This window comes from Tenebrio molitor, chromosome 4 (genome assembly GCF_963966145.1).
Source record: "Tenebrio molitor chromosome 4, icTenMoli1.1, whole genome shotgun sequence".
Classification (NCBI taxonomy): Eukaryota; Metazoa; Arthropoda; class Insecta; order Coleoptera; family Tenebrionidae; genus Tenebrio; species Tenebrio molitor.
Genome location: NC_091049.1, coordinates 17,224,296 through 17,241,198, shown reverse-complemented (window position 1 = coordinate 17,241,198; position 16,903 = coordinate 17,224,296). Strand labels below are relative to the sequence as shown.

Below are 16,903 nucleotides of genomic sequence, written 5' to 3'. Positions count from 1 at the left end.
AGTGTAATACATACATAGGTACATATTGGCCGTGCCAAACACCTGTTGAATTAAGTTGGTGTATAATAGCAATTTTGATATTACTAGGATGCTAGACCAATCAAATCTGAGTACACAACGCTGCCGGTTGATTTTTTGAGTAGAATGCAGTGTTGGTGGTTATTTGGTTTTGGCAAAGACTATAGGTTTAATAATTGAACAGTATGTACTTTTTTGCTATTAGGAAGTTCTGTTGTGCTTTCAGGGGTAGATTGAGATTAGAATATAGAATATACAACGTGTCTCAGAAATAAGTACATAAATTTTAACTGGTAATAGAACTCGTTAATAGCAACAATTTATTTAAATATATTTTTTTCCTAAACCTTATAGTTATCCAATTAAAGTTATTGAAAGATTTGGCACAAATTTCGTTACCCGCCTATGGGGATTACTTGCTTCGCCGTTGCCGATAAGCGAAGAACAAAAAACAAATGCAAAAAAACTTTCACTTGTTTCTTGCGGCTAATTGGTGCGCCCGTTGCTGTAACCTATAATGATAAGGGTGGAAGAGAAAAAACAGAATCATACGGTAGATATTAAATGAAAACAACTTTAATAATAAATATTTTAAACGGACCCTAATGAATCGCCCATGCCCAAATGATGACAACATGTATCCTGAAATTAGTGTATTATTCCGTAAAAATTCTCATGAAGTAATTAGAGTAATCACTAATCAGTAATCACTAACCATTACAAGAAGTGTTCAAAGTGACCGCCGTTATTGTCATAAGGTACAATAATGAAGGCGCCGACAAAATAATTCTTCCACTCTTTCCAACATTCCTCTGTTATTGCGAATTGTTGTGGCAGCATTTTCCACCAGTTTTCTTAAAACTTCAATTGTGTCAATTGGGATTGACTATACCAAGTCCTTCATGTACCCCCACAAGAAGTGGCACGGAAATTCTCTAGACTCGAGGAGCACTCCCGAAGCTTCACCATTCACTAACACAATATCTATGTATTCACTACTCGAAAATAAACTCTCGTTTTCACAAAATTTTAGCTTAAATTACAGAATCAACACGTAAACACCTGCCTTGTGGAGTCGGATAAAACTAACTAAAAACTACACCTCGGCCCACGAATACTGAAATTAAATGAAATTATACATAAAAATTTTGTTGTTCTTGACGAGAACTGTCACTGGTTAAAATTAATGTACTTATTTCTGAGACACGTTGTATAGTTAAAAATTATTAAAATATGCTCCTTCTCCAACGTCTGGACTCTTCTTGCTCCTTTGTTAACAGAAGTTACGGCAAGAATCCATTTTTAAATTAATTAACGCGGGTTTGACGTTTGACTTGGGCAATGCCCATTAGCACTGCGCATGCGGGACGCTTGTTAAATAACGATATTCACGATGGACCTCGGCAATAACCAATCATTGCTCAAATTTGTAGGTAGAATTAAGAATTGTGACCCTCAATGGGACAGTCACATGACCGGGCTCAGTTTTTTGTTAGGGGCTCAAGGGTGGGTTCAGTAATGGGAGCCAGTCAACTAAATAATCTAAGGAGAGTCGTTCAGTTGCCGGAACAAGGGCTCCAAGATCTCGACACAATAATAAAAGACAAAATTTAAATTGGAAATTAGACAAAGCTCTTTAATGAATAAATAAATATATGTATAACGTCAAACTAAGAAAATTGAAAAAGAGTCATCATCAATTTATGACAATATACAGGGTGACTGACGAAAAACCTTTGATGCTGTATCTTGCTTATTTTTTATCCGATTTGAATAAATAAATAAACTCAGTGGCGGCTCGTGACTCGTTGACGAGGGAGGGCTCTGTCACATGTACAGTTACGGCTACGGAATTTCGTTACTTTACTGTCAATTCGAAAAAACTTGTGTAGCCTAAACTTTATTGTCACTATGACTGACATTCAAAGTTTTTGTGACAGATATTCTGTCACGCACAATAAAAATCAAAATGCCACATGACATCCATGACATGACATGGATGTCAAAAATTCAAATGTGGGGTGTGCATATAAAACCTGTGTTACAGCTAATGTCAGTTGAATAACAGCGACTGACGAAATTCCGTGGCCGTGACTGTACATATTCAGGCTGTTTCCTAAAAAACGCCACAAACCGTAGCTTCCGTTATTTATTGTCCGATTTTAATAATTAAAAAAAAAACAATACAATGGTTATAAAAACACTACAAAACGTCTTAATATTTTATTTTTTTCAACATTAATTGTTATGTCAATTAAGTGTCACTTTGTTTTTTTTAAATAGAAACATATATTTATTTATTTTTATTCTGGTAGAGAATTTTTTTCTGACTTCAATGATGTCCAACAAGTGGATTTTTGTCCAATAAAAATTCAAGAAAATAAACAACATTTTTATTACGTTACAATGTTTATTAATGAAATCAAGCGCGCCGTGGATGTTTTAAATCACACACACACCTTCTTCAGTCCACTTATTGTCTCCACCAAAGAGTAGGCACACAAAACAGAAAAAGGTCTTTGTTTCTTCAAAACCACATATTCACTGCGTTTTTTATAAACACTCTTATTAAACCGGCGGGTAAATGCAGCTTTGTTTTTGTATTGCTTCTGTTCATAAATAATATTTAAATTCGGCACTGGTCGACCGCTATTTTTTAGATAAATTCAACCAAACTTCGGTTTTTTTAAATCACACTTTCATTTTGTGAACGTTAAAAGAGTGTAAATACTGCCAACACGCGTCAAAATCTCGTTTGCAACGATCCTATGAACGTTGGGCGCCGACTTTGCTTGCCACAAACAGCCTCGTGAAACGTGACGTTGTCATGGCAACGCAACTCGACGCTGCATTCCATTGATACAGGATACGCGATCGAGAGCTCCAGAGCTGGCCGCCCTCCCCAAAGAGGAGAATGAATAATATGAAACTTACCGCGGACCGTCCGCGGACAGAGTTAGGTTGCTATTTACCACCTTTGCATACGATTGATATTATTGACATAAAATAAATAAATCAATCAATCTTTAATAAAAAAATTAACACATTTAAAAGAATATATTTTCCTTATTTCCTTTATAAATTTCTGGGAGGGCGCCGCCCCAGAGCCGCCCCTCACGAGCCGCCACTGAATAAACCACCTCGGCTTAAAAAAATGTCTTCTCTACCTTGGCGTATAACATACTATTATCCTGGGTGTGATCATTAATTGATGAGCAAATTGGCGAAACTTAAAATTATAATATCGTGTCGTGAACCGACGTTGCATTGAATTTAAAAGAAAATGAGAATTGATTCGGAGAATGTGGAATTTAGCGAGTCCTTAGCGGCGTCACTGCGTCAACGGTAAAGATACAGACTTATCTTTCTGTCGTGAACCCTTGGGGAGGTGTCAACTCTTGGCGGCGTCCTCGCGTGTCCTTGGGCGGTTTCGTGATCGGTCGTCGTCGGAAAATGATGCGAAATACTAGCGATACTGATTGCATCGGCGAAAACGGCAGAACTGGAGAGTCCGGTTGCTTCGCAAATTCCAGAACGAGCGATAGAAAGCACGTAAAAACGGGAGAAGTTCCTTATCGAAAAACGAGAAAACCCCTTATCTTTCTGCTTGCAAGGGGCGACCTGAAGATAACCTCCGATCGAGGATGGCGAAACGGTATTCCCTTCGGAGATGGTAATCGGTAATCTCATTAGCAACGAGAAATGCAATGATTCGATAATTACCTCTTTGGGTGAAAGGGGCGACCTAACGACGGTTTCAAAAAATTTGCGACACCGGGATGGACGGTACGGCTGGCCCGCTCCGTGGTCACCGACCAAAAGACTCGTTTCCGCTTGGTTCGTTTTTTCGCAACCCCCTTACCTTGCATTTCTGCGTGGCGCGAAACAATCGGCACTTATTACCCTTCCCAATAAGACATTCCGATTTTCGAATGTACAGCGCATCGATTGAAGGCGCTTCCGCTGTACCGCTCGTGCGCCATATATCTATTAACTACTATATAGGTAACGTGGATACGAGAGTGAAGCAAAGATCTCGAGATACAAAACGCAGTCCACTTATGCGCAGGCTCGTTTTCTGGAGCAACTGATTGGTGGAGGGTGGAGCTGTTTTTCCCACAATCCGCAGCGCGCAGCAGCAACATCCTATATTTAAATTCCTGCCATGCGCACATTATACTTGCTCTTAACAAAGTAGTTGAGAAGATTTTGCTATACTGCTCCCACCCATGGCAATGTTTGCTTCACTCTCGAGCAAAGTAAAGATACGATGTTACCCATATAGTAGTTAATAGACATATGTCGTGCGCTCTGACTTCTCAAAAGAATTATTATGGCGCCGGTTTGTTTACCTTTTCGGTTTCCACCAACGGGGAAAATTGCAGATGATTTTCGGTAAAGTGTCGGTAAGTCCGCGCGTTTGTTGCGTCAGGCGGTAATCGCTGGTTTTCACAGGGTCGAGAAAAAGGGAGGAGACAGACAGAAAGGATGTAGTCTGGAAAGGAAGACGATAACGTCCCGGCAAGTGACGAAAGTGAAAGTGAGGAACCACATTACCGTAATGTCACCCGTAGCTGAGAAAGATTGAGCGAGAGAAAAAGAAGAAGAAGAAGAAGGAAATGAGGTACGAGAAAAAGATGAATCGCAGCCAGACGATCCAAAGACGTGAGGCCGTCTTAGCCTAAAATTGTGGGGCGAAAACGTTTTCTTCCAGCCGCCCCGTGGCTGGCACAGTGTGAACGAAAATTTTGAACTTGTTAATCGCAATCAACCGAAACGAAATGAGCGACTCAAAATGTCACGGAAGGTGGGCTCGCCACGTCGGTACGAGACGTCGTCGTCGTTAACTTTTTTTGTTTTGATGTCTCAATGCTAACTCCCGGTGGTCGAGTGGCGATGACGATGATACAATCCCGCAAGCGTTTGTAGAATTTCCCGAGACTTCTACACCGGCCAATACTAATTTAAGGCGTTTTATAATGCTACGGAATAGGTGAAAATCATAAAATGGTTATCGAGATTGTTACAACATTGCAGAGATAGCAATGTTGTTACTTAGCAATCCTGAATTAGACGAAAATCAGAATCGCACCGATTAGCTATTTAAGTAACAATGAATGTAAAGACTTGATAATATTCGAGGTGGGCATGTACAAACCAAGCCGTAGGCCTACCGAGAAATGTTATACTCGATACATTCCATGTTATCTTATAATATTTTTTCCGCTGCCACCTCGAAATTTACCTACCTAAATTTATTAAGAAATCGTTTTGGTTTGTCACCTGTCATCGCAATTAATTAAAAAAATAAAAAATCATAATGTGTTTATTGTATAAATTTGTTCTATTTCAAATAAACTTTTGAATCTTCGTTGGCAAAATTATTATTTTCCTAGAACTTTCGTAAAAAATATTAAGTTCCGGCGTCAACGGCAACAATACAAATGAATGTTATTGTCAACTAACACGCCATGTTGCTATGACTGTAAAACTGATTTACATGACAGTTATTGGGAAAATGAAATTAATTTACCAAATTATTACCCTCATTTGGTATGTACGTTAACTCAACAATAAGAATATCTTGAATCTGGCCAGGGCTAGAGTTTTGATTGCTTCTTTTTATCGACCACCGAGCTATAACCTGATTAATTTTTGCGACAATCTGGAAAGCTTAATGCTGAATGTGTTTCCTGCGTTCGATGAAGTGATATGCCTCGGTGACTTCAATGTAGATTTCTCCAAGTCTCCTAATTTACTTGAAAGGTTATTTGACGGATATAATTTTCTTCAACTTATAAATGAACCAACAAGAATTACAGAAAACAGTCAAACTTTGATCGACCTCATACTGGTATCTAATATAAATTTCGTGACATCTACGAAGATTATACATACCCACAATATTTCTGATCATGCGATGGTAATGTGCGAAACCACTTAGGAGTTGCACCGTACTCCACTGAGATTTACAACCAGTCGGTCTTATCGTTACTTTAACTATAGCAATTTCCTAACTGATTTGATGAATCTAGACTGGCGGGAATTTTTATATGCAAAAAATGTAAATGACAAAGTTAAAATACTCAATTATATGATCATCTCATTATTCGATATACATGCCCCACTAAGAACAATTAGGATAACTAAACCAAAGGCGTCTTGGCTAACAGAAGAGCTCAAAGCCTTAATGAAACAACGAGATAAAGCCTTACAAACATTTAAAAAATCACCTACTAATAATAGCTGGCTGAATTACAAAGTTTTGCGGAATAGGGTTGTTAAATCTGTTAGGTTGGCCAAACAAGAATATATTCAATTGCTATGTGACTCCAATGAATCACACAAGTTACATAAATTTCTGAAACAACTCAATATTTACAATTCAAATTCACCTTCAGTGTTACCGCATGATCTGAAAGATGTGGAGGAATTGCGATCACATTTCATTAATTCGGTTCAATGTCAAACTGGTACATGTGATGGGAAGATTGAAGAATATAAGAATAGTCATTCTGGAAATGCTACTAATTTTGAATTTTCAATGTGTACAGAACAGGAAATTCATGACACACTAAATTACTTAAAGTCAAATGCTACTGGACACGATGCAGTCAACTTAAAAATGCTAAAGTTGTGTAGTCCTCATATTGACAAATATATTCTCCACTTAATAAATTTCTGCATCCAGAACAGTTCCTTTCCAGACATTTGGAAAATTGCAATTGGCTGTCCAATTCCTAAATGTCCCAAACCACAAAAATACTCTGACATTCGAATGATAAGTATTTTGCCCACTCTATCGAAGATTTTTGAAAAAATTCTACTACGACAGATCAGTCGCTATGTGGACGAGCATCACTTAATACCTGGAACACAAAATGGTTTCAGGCCGGGATTTAATACAGGATTTGCCCTCGCTGCCACTTTGGACGACATTATTTTTTCTCTTGATAAAAACATGATTTCCATTTTAGTACTTTTAGACTATTCAAAGGCCTTTGACACCATTAGTCATGACTTGTTGTATGCAAAATTAAAATACTATGGCTTTGCGCCGACTGCAGTCCAAATGATGGTATCATACCTATCTGATAGGTACCTAAAAGTACGTTTTGATTGTGAGGAGTCTTCGCCAGCGTTAATTTCGTCGGGCGTTCCACAAGGGTCTATCTTAGGACCCTTGCTTTTTATCTTATACACCGCCGATATTCTCACACAAGTGAATTCGTGTAAAATACAAGCGTTTGCCGATGATACTCAACTTTATAAATCCTTTCACAGGTCACAATTTGATCTAAACATTCAAGTCATCAATGAGGAACTTAATAGAATCTTCAATCTTTCCGCTCAACATAATTTGACTCTGAATCCAGCTAAATGTAAGATTCTTCTGTTCTGTAAAAACAAAGATTACAATTTTTTAAAAACTTTGGTTAAAATTAACATTGGAAACATAGAAGTACCGATTGTTGAATCCGCAAAAAACCTAGGTCTTGTGTTTGACCGAACGCTCAGATTTAAGGAACATGTAAATAATTTAATTAAAAAAGCTTTTTCTAGTTTAAAACTATTATATGCTGCCAGAGACATATTGTGTCAAAAATTGAAAAAGCAACTGTGCGAGTCACTGGTTCTGTCACATTTCAATTATTGTGACTATGTATATGGCCCATGTCTAGACATTTCAGATAAACTTCGAGTACAACGTATTCAAAATGCATGCTGCCGGTATATTTGTGGTGTCCGTAAATTTGAACATATAACACCACACTTGCGTGGTCTACAGTGGTTAAATATGTATGAACGTAGGAAACTACACTTATGTATTATCGCTCATAAAATTTTATCAACTCCAGCAAACCAGTTGCCTGTGTCTTACAATTTCATCAGACGTTTTGAAGTACATAGTGTCAATATTAGACGCAAATCTGCCCTAACAATTCCGATTCATTCGACAACCATGTTTGAGAGGTCTTTCAGCTACAACGCCATATTGTTATACAACGATGTTCCCAGAGATCTGAGATCTCTGGATCAAAAGAAATTCAAGAGACAATATAAGGCCCATTTACTAGATAATCAGTAATGTACATTTATCTGTTTAATCTTATTATCCATATGTAGTGGCCTTCTTTTTTTAATTGTTATCTGAATTTAAGTTGCAGTTTCTTTTTTTTTTCTTAATATTATTTATTTCAAATAACTTAGGGGGAGATTCACGAAACTTTGCAAATTTGCAAATCGTTAACGAAACGCCAAATACAATGCTTCAACAATGTCGGTTGTCATGGTTTTAAATTTGCAACGCCTTATCGAGCCTTACCGAGTTTCGTGAATGACCCCCTTAGTAGATAGTATAATTAGGTATATAGTCTATTTTTCCTTTTCTTTTTATAATGGAGGTTGAGTGGAGTAGCTATAGCTAGACTCCGCCTCCTTATTCCTACCATTTAATAGGATATTTTTCTATTTTGTTATGTATCATCTTTGTTTTTTTGTTTTTTTTTTTAATTTTTTTGGTGGGAAATAAAGTCTATTATTATTATTATTATTATTATTATTTCAAATAGGCCAATGGAGTCACGTCATTTTGATCACGTTCTCCAATGAAATCAACATTAGTTGCTAACAAAACCGGAAAAGAGGTACTTACCGCTTTAAGTATGCCTGTTCTCGTACCATGACAACGCTTTACAATTTTTTTTTAATGTCAAAAATATCACGCTTTGGTTTTAGCATGGCCAACTGTATCAAAACGCTAGGCGTTTATTATGGTCATCCCACTTGGTTTGAAAAAGTATTCCCGTCGAGTAGGCCGTGGAGTGTACGTACAGTGGCGCCCCCTAAATTAACATTAGGAACTGATTTGAAAACGAAATTGTCACAACGACATTAATCAAAACTTAAAATAGAAATAGTGGGAAAAAAGGTTAGGAATGGATGGTCAATATGATTTTTTAACATTCCGCTGCAAAGATTTTTAAATTAAGCTACATTTAATTAGTCGAGTCAATAAAGCCGAAAAATCGCCGAAACTTCTTAATCCTCAGAAACAGCTCCGATTTTGATGATTTTTTTTTTAAATGTGTGTATTTATATATTATTTGAAATCAGAGACATTTTGGTTGGGGCACGTAAATATTTATATTGTTTAAACAATAATTTGCTATTTATGGAAAAAATTCCGTTTTCCACGATATTTATTTCAAAGATTTTTTTATATGGAAACTGAAGTATAAAGAGTAGTTGTTAAGTTAAAATTTCTAGTAAAAAAAAACAATTTTTACAACAAAAAACATAATAAAAATGCAACATAAAACCAAATGCAGAGAACATTTTTTACCCATTCGTGTCTTTCTGAACAGCTTAAACAATGACATAGTTGAATCAAACAGTGTAGTTGTTTTTAAAAATAAATTACAAAAATATCCTCTGGAAATTCATAGCCATAATTACAATTAAGTAGTGCTTATAGGCGGCCCGGCCGCGACACGAACGGAGCAAACAGTGAAATACATCTGTTGGAAATCCTACACTAAAGCTTGCTAAGTTAATTTCTGGGAATAAAACAGGCTAATGCCTCTATTCCTCCAATTAATAATAATTATCGTATCCCACCTCCACCCGGCGGCACGGCAATTTTGCCGGAGTACATACACTATTACGGATAATACTATCAAGTAATAGTGCAGTGCTTAACAACATAATTACCGGCGTCTCGCCTCCACATTTTGACTTTTTTGTGTTTTATGTTCTGTGTCAATGAGTATAATAATATACCTTTTTGAATTTCAACCACCAATGTGTTCTCTAAGTCCAAAATTTTTAAATTTTTAAAAAGAGATTGGGGTACTATTCCTGTTGCTGAAATTATAAATGGTAAAATCGAAATTTTTTCTAAACACCAAAGATTTCTCATAGCAACGGAGAGTTCTAAATATTTATTAATTTTTGTATTATATGTCTGTGTTATATTGTGTGAATTTGGAACAGCTATATCTAAAAGATATGCTTGCTTTTGTTGTTTATTTAAAATAATAATGTCTGGTCTGTTATGCTGAATGTGAATGTCAGTTAAAACTGTCCGATCAAAATATAATTTGTAATTGTCATTTTCTAAACAACTTTCTGGTTTATAAATGTAATGTGGTTGTGTATCCTTTAATAAATTGAATTTAACTGCTAAATTCATGTGTATAATTTTTGCGAATATATCATGACGTTTTTTATATTCGCTTTGAGCCAAAACGGTGCAAGAAGAAATGATATGTTCAATGGTTTCCCCTTCAGTTCCGCAAATCCTACATTTATCAATGATCGATTGTAAACCGCATATGTGTTTTTTATAATTTCTTGTGTTTATAACACGATCTTGTATTGCAAATATAAAACCCTCAGTCTCAGGATGAATATTTGATTTTTTAAGCCATGCATGAGAAGCTTGAATATTAATTTCTGGCTGTTCTAGCTCTTTAAAATATCTCCCATGTAAAGACTTTTGTTTTATATTTGCTATAGTGTAAGGTATATTTGGCTCAACAATATCTGAAATTATATTATCACTTAAATTTAAAGGTGTGTAACCTTTATCCGCTGAAACCAAAGCATTAAAAAAAGTGTTATCACGAGCTCTATTGAGAAAATAATTTTTTAGTGAAGCAATTTGATTATGTTGTAGAATTTCTAGATTTGAAAAACCCCTACCACCATTTTCGCGTGGTAAATTCTTCAATAGCAGATTTGGGGTGATGTTTACAAAATTTTGTAAAGAGAACTCTAGTTTGAATATTTATATTCTGTAAATTAGTTTTGGACCATTTTATAATACCAAAAGAATAGGTCAACAATGGAACAGCATATGTATTAACTGCTTTAATTAAATTATTACCGTTTAATTTTGATTTTAAAATAGATTTAATTCTTAAATAAAATTGTTTTTCTAAATTTTCTTTTATAATTGAATGTTGAATATGATTTGATTGATTAATACCTAAATATTTATAAAATTCTCCTTTATTTAAATTTTTAATGATTTCTCCTTCTTTAGTTATATATTCTAAATTTTCGTAATGACCGCGACATATTGATTGCGTTTTACACTTACCACACAATACCAAAACTCATGCCAATATCATTTGAGAAATTTTCAGTTATTGTTAATAAAGATAAAATGTGATTCTTTTTAGATGCATAAAGTTTTATGTCATCCATATAAAGAAGGTGATTTAATTTTGATAGTGTGGTATTATTATGTCTAATATTAAAACCGTATCCAGTGCTATTTAATAGATTTGTCAAAGGATTAATGGCTAGACAAAACCATAAAGGACTTAAAGAATCTCCTTGATAAATTCCCCGTTTAATTTGAATAGGCTCGGATTTTAATTTATTATTGTTTATTGATAAATTTAAAGTAGTTCTCCAAAATGTCATTACATGTGATAAAAAGTTAATCAAATCCAAATTAATTTTATAAATTTTAAGAATTTTAATTAACCATGAATGTGGTACTGAATCATAGGCTTTTTTGTAGTCTATGAATGCGGTATAAATATTTCTATTATTTTTTCTAGCTTGTTCCATTATTACCGTATCTATTATAAGTTGTTCTTTGCAACCAAAACACTCCTTAACACAACCTTTTTGTTCTTCATTAAGTATATTTAATTTTTGACAATGGTCGTAAATTATTACTTTAATGCAAGATGTCATAATTTTATAAATTGTAGGCAGACATGTGATTGGCCTATATTTTGATGGATTTTTAGTATCGGAATCTTTTGGTTTCATATATGTTATACCATGGGCCAAAAACTCTGGAAATGTGTTAGGTTCCCTAATAAATCCGTTAAAGTGATCAAGCATTTATGAATACAAGTAAATTTTTTTAACCAAAAGTTATGAATTTGGTCACCTCCAGGAGATTTCCAATTATGTGAACTATTAATATTTTTAACTAAAATTTCAAGGCTAATTTGAATATGATGTGGATTATTACTATCTGGTATCTCATTTTCTAAATTAGGAATCCATTCTGCCTGATTATTAAATTGAACTTCATTTGACCATATGTTTGACCAGAATTCTTTAATTTCATTTATATTTGGTATACCATTATTATTTTGAGTTTTATTATCTGCTAAATTTTTGTAAAACAACTTCTCATTATTTCTAAATAGTTTGTTTTCAATTTTCCGTTGTTTATTATTATTATTATTATGTAAAAAAAGGCTATATTCTATCTCGTGATTCGGAAGTCACGTTAAGCCATTGGTCCCGGTCTATTGAGTTGGTCATCACGCCCCTCATAGATTTGTAAACCAGTCCTAGACTGTGTAACAACATTTTCAACATTATTATTATTATTACATCTTAACCCTCCACCACCCGGCGGCACGGCAATTTTGCCGGAGTACATACACTATTACGGATAATACTATCAAGTAATAGTGCAGTGCTAATCAATATAATTACCGGCGTCTCGCCTCCACATTTTGACTTTTTTGTGTTTTATTTTCTGTGTCAATGTTAAGGAATTTCTTCACGATATGACATGAGTATAATAATATACCTTTTTGAATTTCAACCACCAATGTGTTCTCTAAGTCCAAAATTTTTTAATTTTTAAAAAGAGATTGCGGTACTATTCCCGTTGCTGAAATTACATATTCGTATCCCACCTCCACCCGGCGGCACGGCAATTTTGCCGGAGTACATACACTATTACGGATATTACTATCAAGTAATAGTGCAGTGCTTATCAACATAATTACCGGCGTCTCGCCTCCGCATTTTGACTTTGTTGTGTATTATGTTCTGTGTCAATGTTAAGGAACTTACTCACGATGTGACATGAGTATAATAATATACCTTTTTGAATTTCAATTACCAATGTGTTATCTAAATCCAGAATTTTTAAATTTTTAAAAAGAGATTGCGGTACTATTCCCGTTGCTGAAATTTTTTCTAAACACCAAAGATTTCTCATAGCAACGGAGAGCTCTAAATATTTATTAATTTTTGTGTTATATGTCTGTGTTATATTATGTGAATTTGGAACAGCTATATCTAAAAGATATGCTTGCTTTTGTTGTTTATTTAAAATTATAATGTCTGGTCTGTTATGCTTAATATGAATGTCAGTTAAAATTGTTCTATCAAAACTTGTAACTGTCATTTTCCAAACAACTTTCTGGTGTATAACTATAATGTGGTTGTGTATTCTTTAATAAATTGAATTTAACAGCTAAATTCATGTGTATAATTTTAGCGAATATATCGTGACGTTTTTTATATTCGCTTTGAGCCAAAACGGTGCAAGAAGAAATGATGTGTTCAATGGTTTCCCCTTCACTTCCGCAAATCCTACATTTATCAATTATCAATTGTAAACCGCATATGTGTTTTTTATAATTTCTTGTATTTATAACACGATCTTGTATTGCAAATATAAAACCCTCCGTCTCAGGGTGAATATTTGAATTCTTAAGCCATGCGTGAGAGGCCTGAATATTAACTTCTGGTTGTTCCAGTTCTTTAAAGTATCTCCCACGTAAAGACTTCTGTTTTATATTTACTATAGTGTCAGGTATATTTGGCTTAACAATATCTGAAATTATATTATCCCTTAAATTTAAAGGTGTGTAGCCTTTATCGGCTGAAACCAAAGCATTAAAAAAGGTGTTATCACGAGCTCTATTGAGGAAATAATTTTTTAGTGAAGCAATTTGATTTTTTAGCAGTATTTCTAGATTTGAAAAACCCCTACCACCGTTTTCGCGTGGTAAATTAAATCTTTCAATAGCAGATTTAGGATGGTGTTTACTAAATTTGGTAAAAAGAACTCTAGTTTTAATGTTTATGTTCTGTAAATTAGTTTTGGACCATTTTATAACACCGAAAGAATAGGTCAGTAATGGAACAGCATATGTATTAACTGCTTTAATTAAATTATTACCGTTTAATTTTGATTTTAAAATAGATTTAATTCTTAAATAAAATTGCTTTTCTAAATTTTCTTTTATAATTGGAGGAATTATAATAATAATCATTATTATTATTAATTGGAGGAATAGAGGCATTAGCCTGTTTTATTCCCAGAAATTAACTTAGCAAGCTTTAGTTTAGGATTTCCAACAGATGTATTTCACTGTTTGCTCCGTTCGAGTAGCGGCCGGGTCGCCTATAAGCACTACTTAATTGTAATTATGGCTATGAATTTCCAGAGGATATTTTTGTAATTTATTTTTAAAAACAACTACACTGTTTGATTCAACTATGTCATTGTTTAAGCAGTTCAGAAAGACACGAATGGGTAAAAAATGTTCTCTGAATTTGGTTTTATGTTGCATTTTTTTATGTTTTTTGTTGTAAAAATTGTTTTTTTTTTACTAGAAATTTTAACTTAACAACTACTCTTCATACTTCAGTTTCCATATAAAAAAAATCTTTGAAATAAATATCGTGAAAACGGATTTTTTTCCATAAATAGCAAATTATTGTTTAAACAATATAAATATTTACGTGCCCCAAACAAAATGTTTCTGATTTCAAATAATATATAAATACACACATTAAAAAAAAAAATCATCAAAATCGGAGCTGTTTCTGAGGGTTAAGAAGTAAAAACCTTCATTGACTCGACTAAATGCATGATTGTCGGTAACAAGCCAAAGAACAATGAAACAAAAATCTGTAAAAATTGTGCCGTTGAATGGAAAAAGTACCTTGCAGGAATTGTGTATCTAGTTGATAACCCGTGGATAACAAAGCAAAGCATTTTGTTGGCTGTGCAAGGTCTTTCACCAATGGTTTCAGATTGAAGGAGTACATTTACCTCCTAATTCACAGTCTATTTCTATGGATAAATCTTTAACAGTAGGGAGAGGTATATATTCAAAACTGGAGTCAACAAATTCTATTAGTTCTCCATGGATGTGATTTTTTCTAGCAAAGTATTCAGCTGTTGAATAACTACCCACTCTAAAACAATTTGCCTCAGACTCAACCAGCCAGTGTTCTTCGAAACATAAAATATCAAATTTATTGATTTCTAATATAACCTCAAGCTCCTGAATTTTATTTCTTAAACACTGGATGTTCAAAAAAAGGATACTTGTTTTCACAACACTACAGCACTTTGATTGCTATACAGAGTACCGCGTTTTGCTTTTACTAATAAACGTATCGATACATTTTAATAGCTATTTATGTAACCAGTTAGGAAATGCGTTATTTTGTGGAATATTTGCAGGACGAGCGCAGCGAGATCCCGCAAAATCACACGAGTTACACAAAATTGCATTTCCTAAAGTGTTACATACAAAATTTTTTCTAATTTTGACAAAAAAAAGTTTCTTCAAACGTTAAACGAAGTAATGAATTTCATTAATAATAAATTATTATTGTGTTAAAACATCAAGTAGGTAAATAGGCACGGCTATTTTGCTTAAAAACAAAAAATATGACAGTGTCAAATTGATGATACAATAAATTTTTCCTAACCAGTTAGGAAAGATTTTACTTTTCGTAACCAGTTACGAAAAGTGTGACGTTTCCCAACTTCAATTAATTTTGAAAAGTGTCACTTTATATGTCAAAATTAGAAAAAAGCTTTTATTACAAATTTAGGATCTCATCCTGTGTCAGTTCCTCATTTCCTCCCTTATGCATTTTCCTTTGAACTTAATGTTTCTTTTTGGTAAATGACTTGTTGCCCCCTGGTAACTTATTTGCTAGCTGGGTCAGCGAATCTTTGTATTTACATATTAAGTCCATTTGGGTTATCCTCTGCAACCATGAAAATTTTATTCCATTCTAGGAAATTTACCATTTTCTTGTTGAACTTTTTTCACAGGTGACAATCTTTTTGATGTGCTCACTTATTCTAATGCTGACACGAATCACATTATCCAACAACACATTGTATTCAGAAAATACTAAATTCAAAACAATTTGAGGTTATGTCTAATATTTTAAAGCAATTGAAGTTCGTTTTTTTTTTTGGTTTTTAAAGCTATTGACTTCATAACACCTTACCTATTATATGTATGTTTCTTATTTTTAGTGTTGTGAGGTCCGGTAATTGACTTAGTCAATGACCCATTTGACCGGTCAATAATTGTCAATGACTTGACGTATTTGACCAGTCATTTTTAAAATTTAAATTTCCCGCTTATAATGTTGAAGATTATAGGATATGACGACTGTTTGACTGATGAGATGAGGTTATGTTGGGTTGTCTAATTTCATTTACGTAGCTGCTGACAATGAAGAAATCGATTATGACAATAAATAAGTAAATTATGACAATGAAACATCTAAAACTTTAATAGAGATCATTGTGGAAAACGATTAAGCTTTTTATCTATTAGGAAGAATTGTTTTTTTTTTCAATCGTTTTTGTGTCTTCTTAACATAGCATACAATATATTTTTATTTTCATAAAATACTTACCTACTTTTCAAACTTAACCTCAGTTATACAATTTTAGAACAATAATTTATCGATCAATAAATCTTATAAAAAATGGAATTAAGAACCATTATTTGGTATTAAAATAATCCTTGACATTGAAAGAATCACATTGTGATGTTTAACTAGTTCCTACTTTTTGACCAATAATGACTGGTAATTGACCGGTTAAGGACCGGTCAACTTTGACCAAAAATAAATGACCGGTCATTTATCCATCACTACAGTTATTTTACACTTTTACTATTTTTATTATTTTGTTACCGCATGCAGTTAACACTTGCAGTTAATTTATTTACTTATAAATTTTGACATGGACATAACCAATAACAGAAAAAAAGACGTTTGTCATTCGTTGTCCTTGACCTTTAGTTCAAATAATCGTCACTTGAAGTCTCTATTGTACGTA

At 33.8% G+C, this 16,903-nt stretch overlaps 1 protein-coding gene across 4 annotated transcripts in view; it reads left to right on the top strand.

The window, feature by feature from the left end:
* The window catches only part of LOC138128958 (uncharacterized), a 50,928-nt gene that overhangs the window by 19,293 nt on the left and 14,732 nt on the right, over positions 1 to 16,903 (top strand). The window lies entirely within an intron of this gene.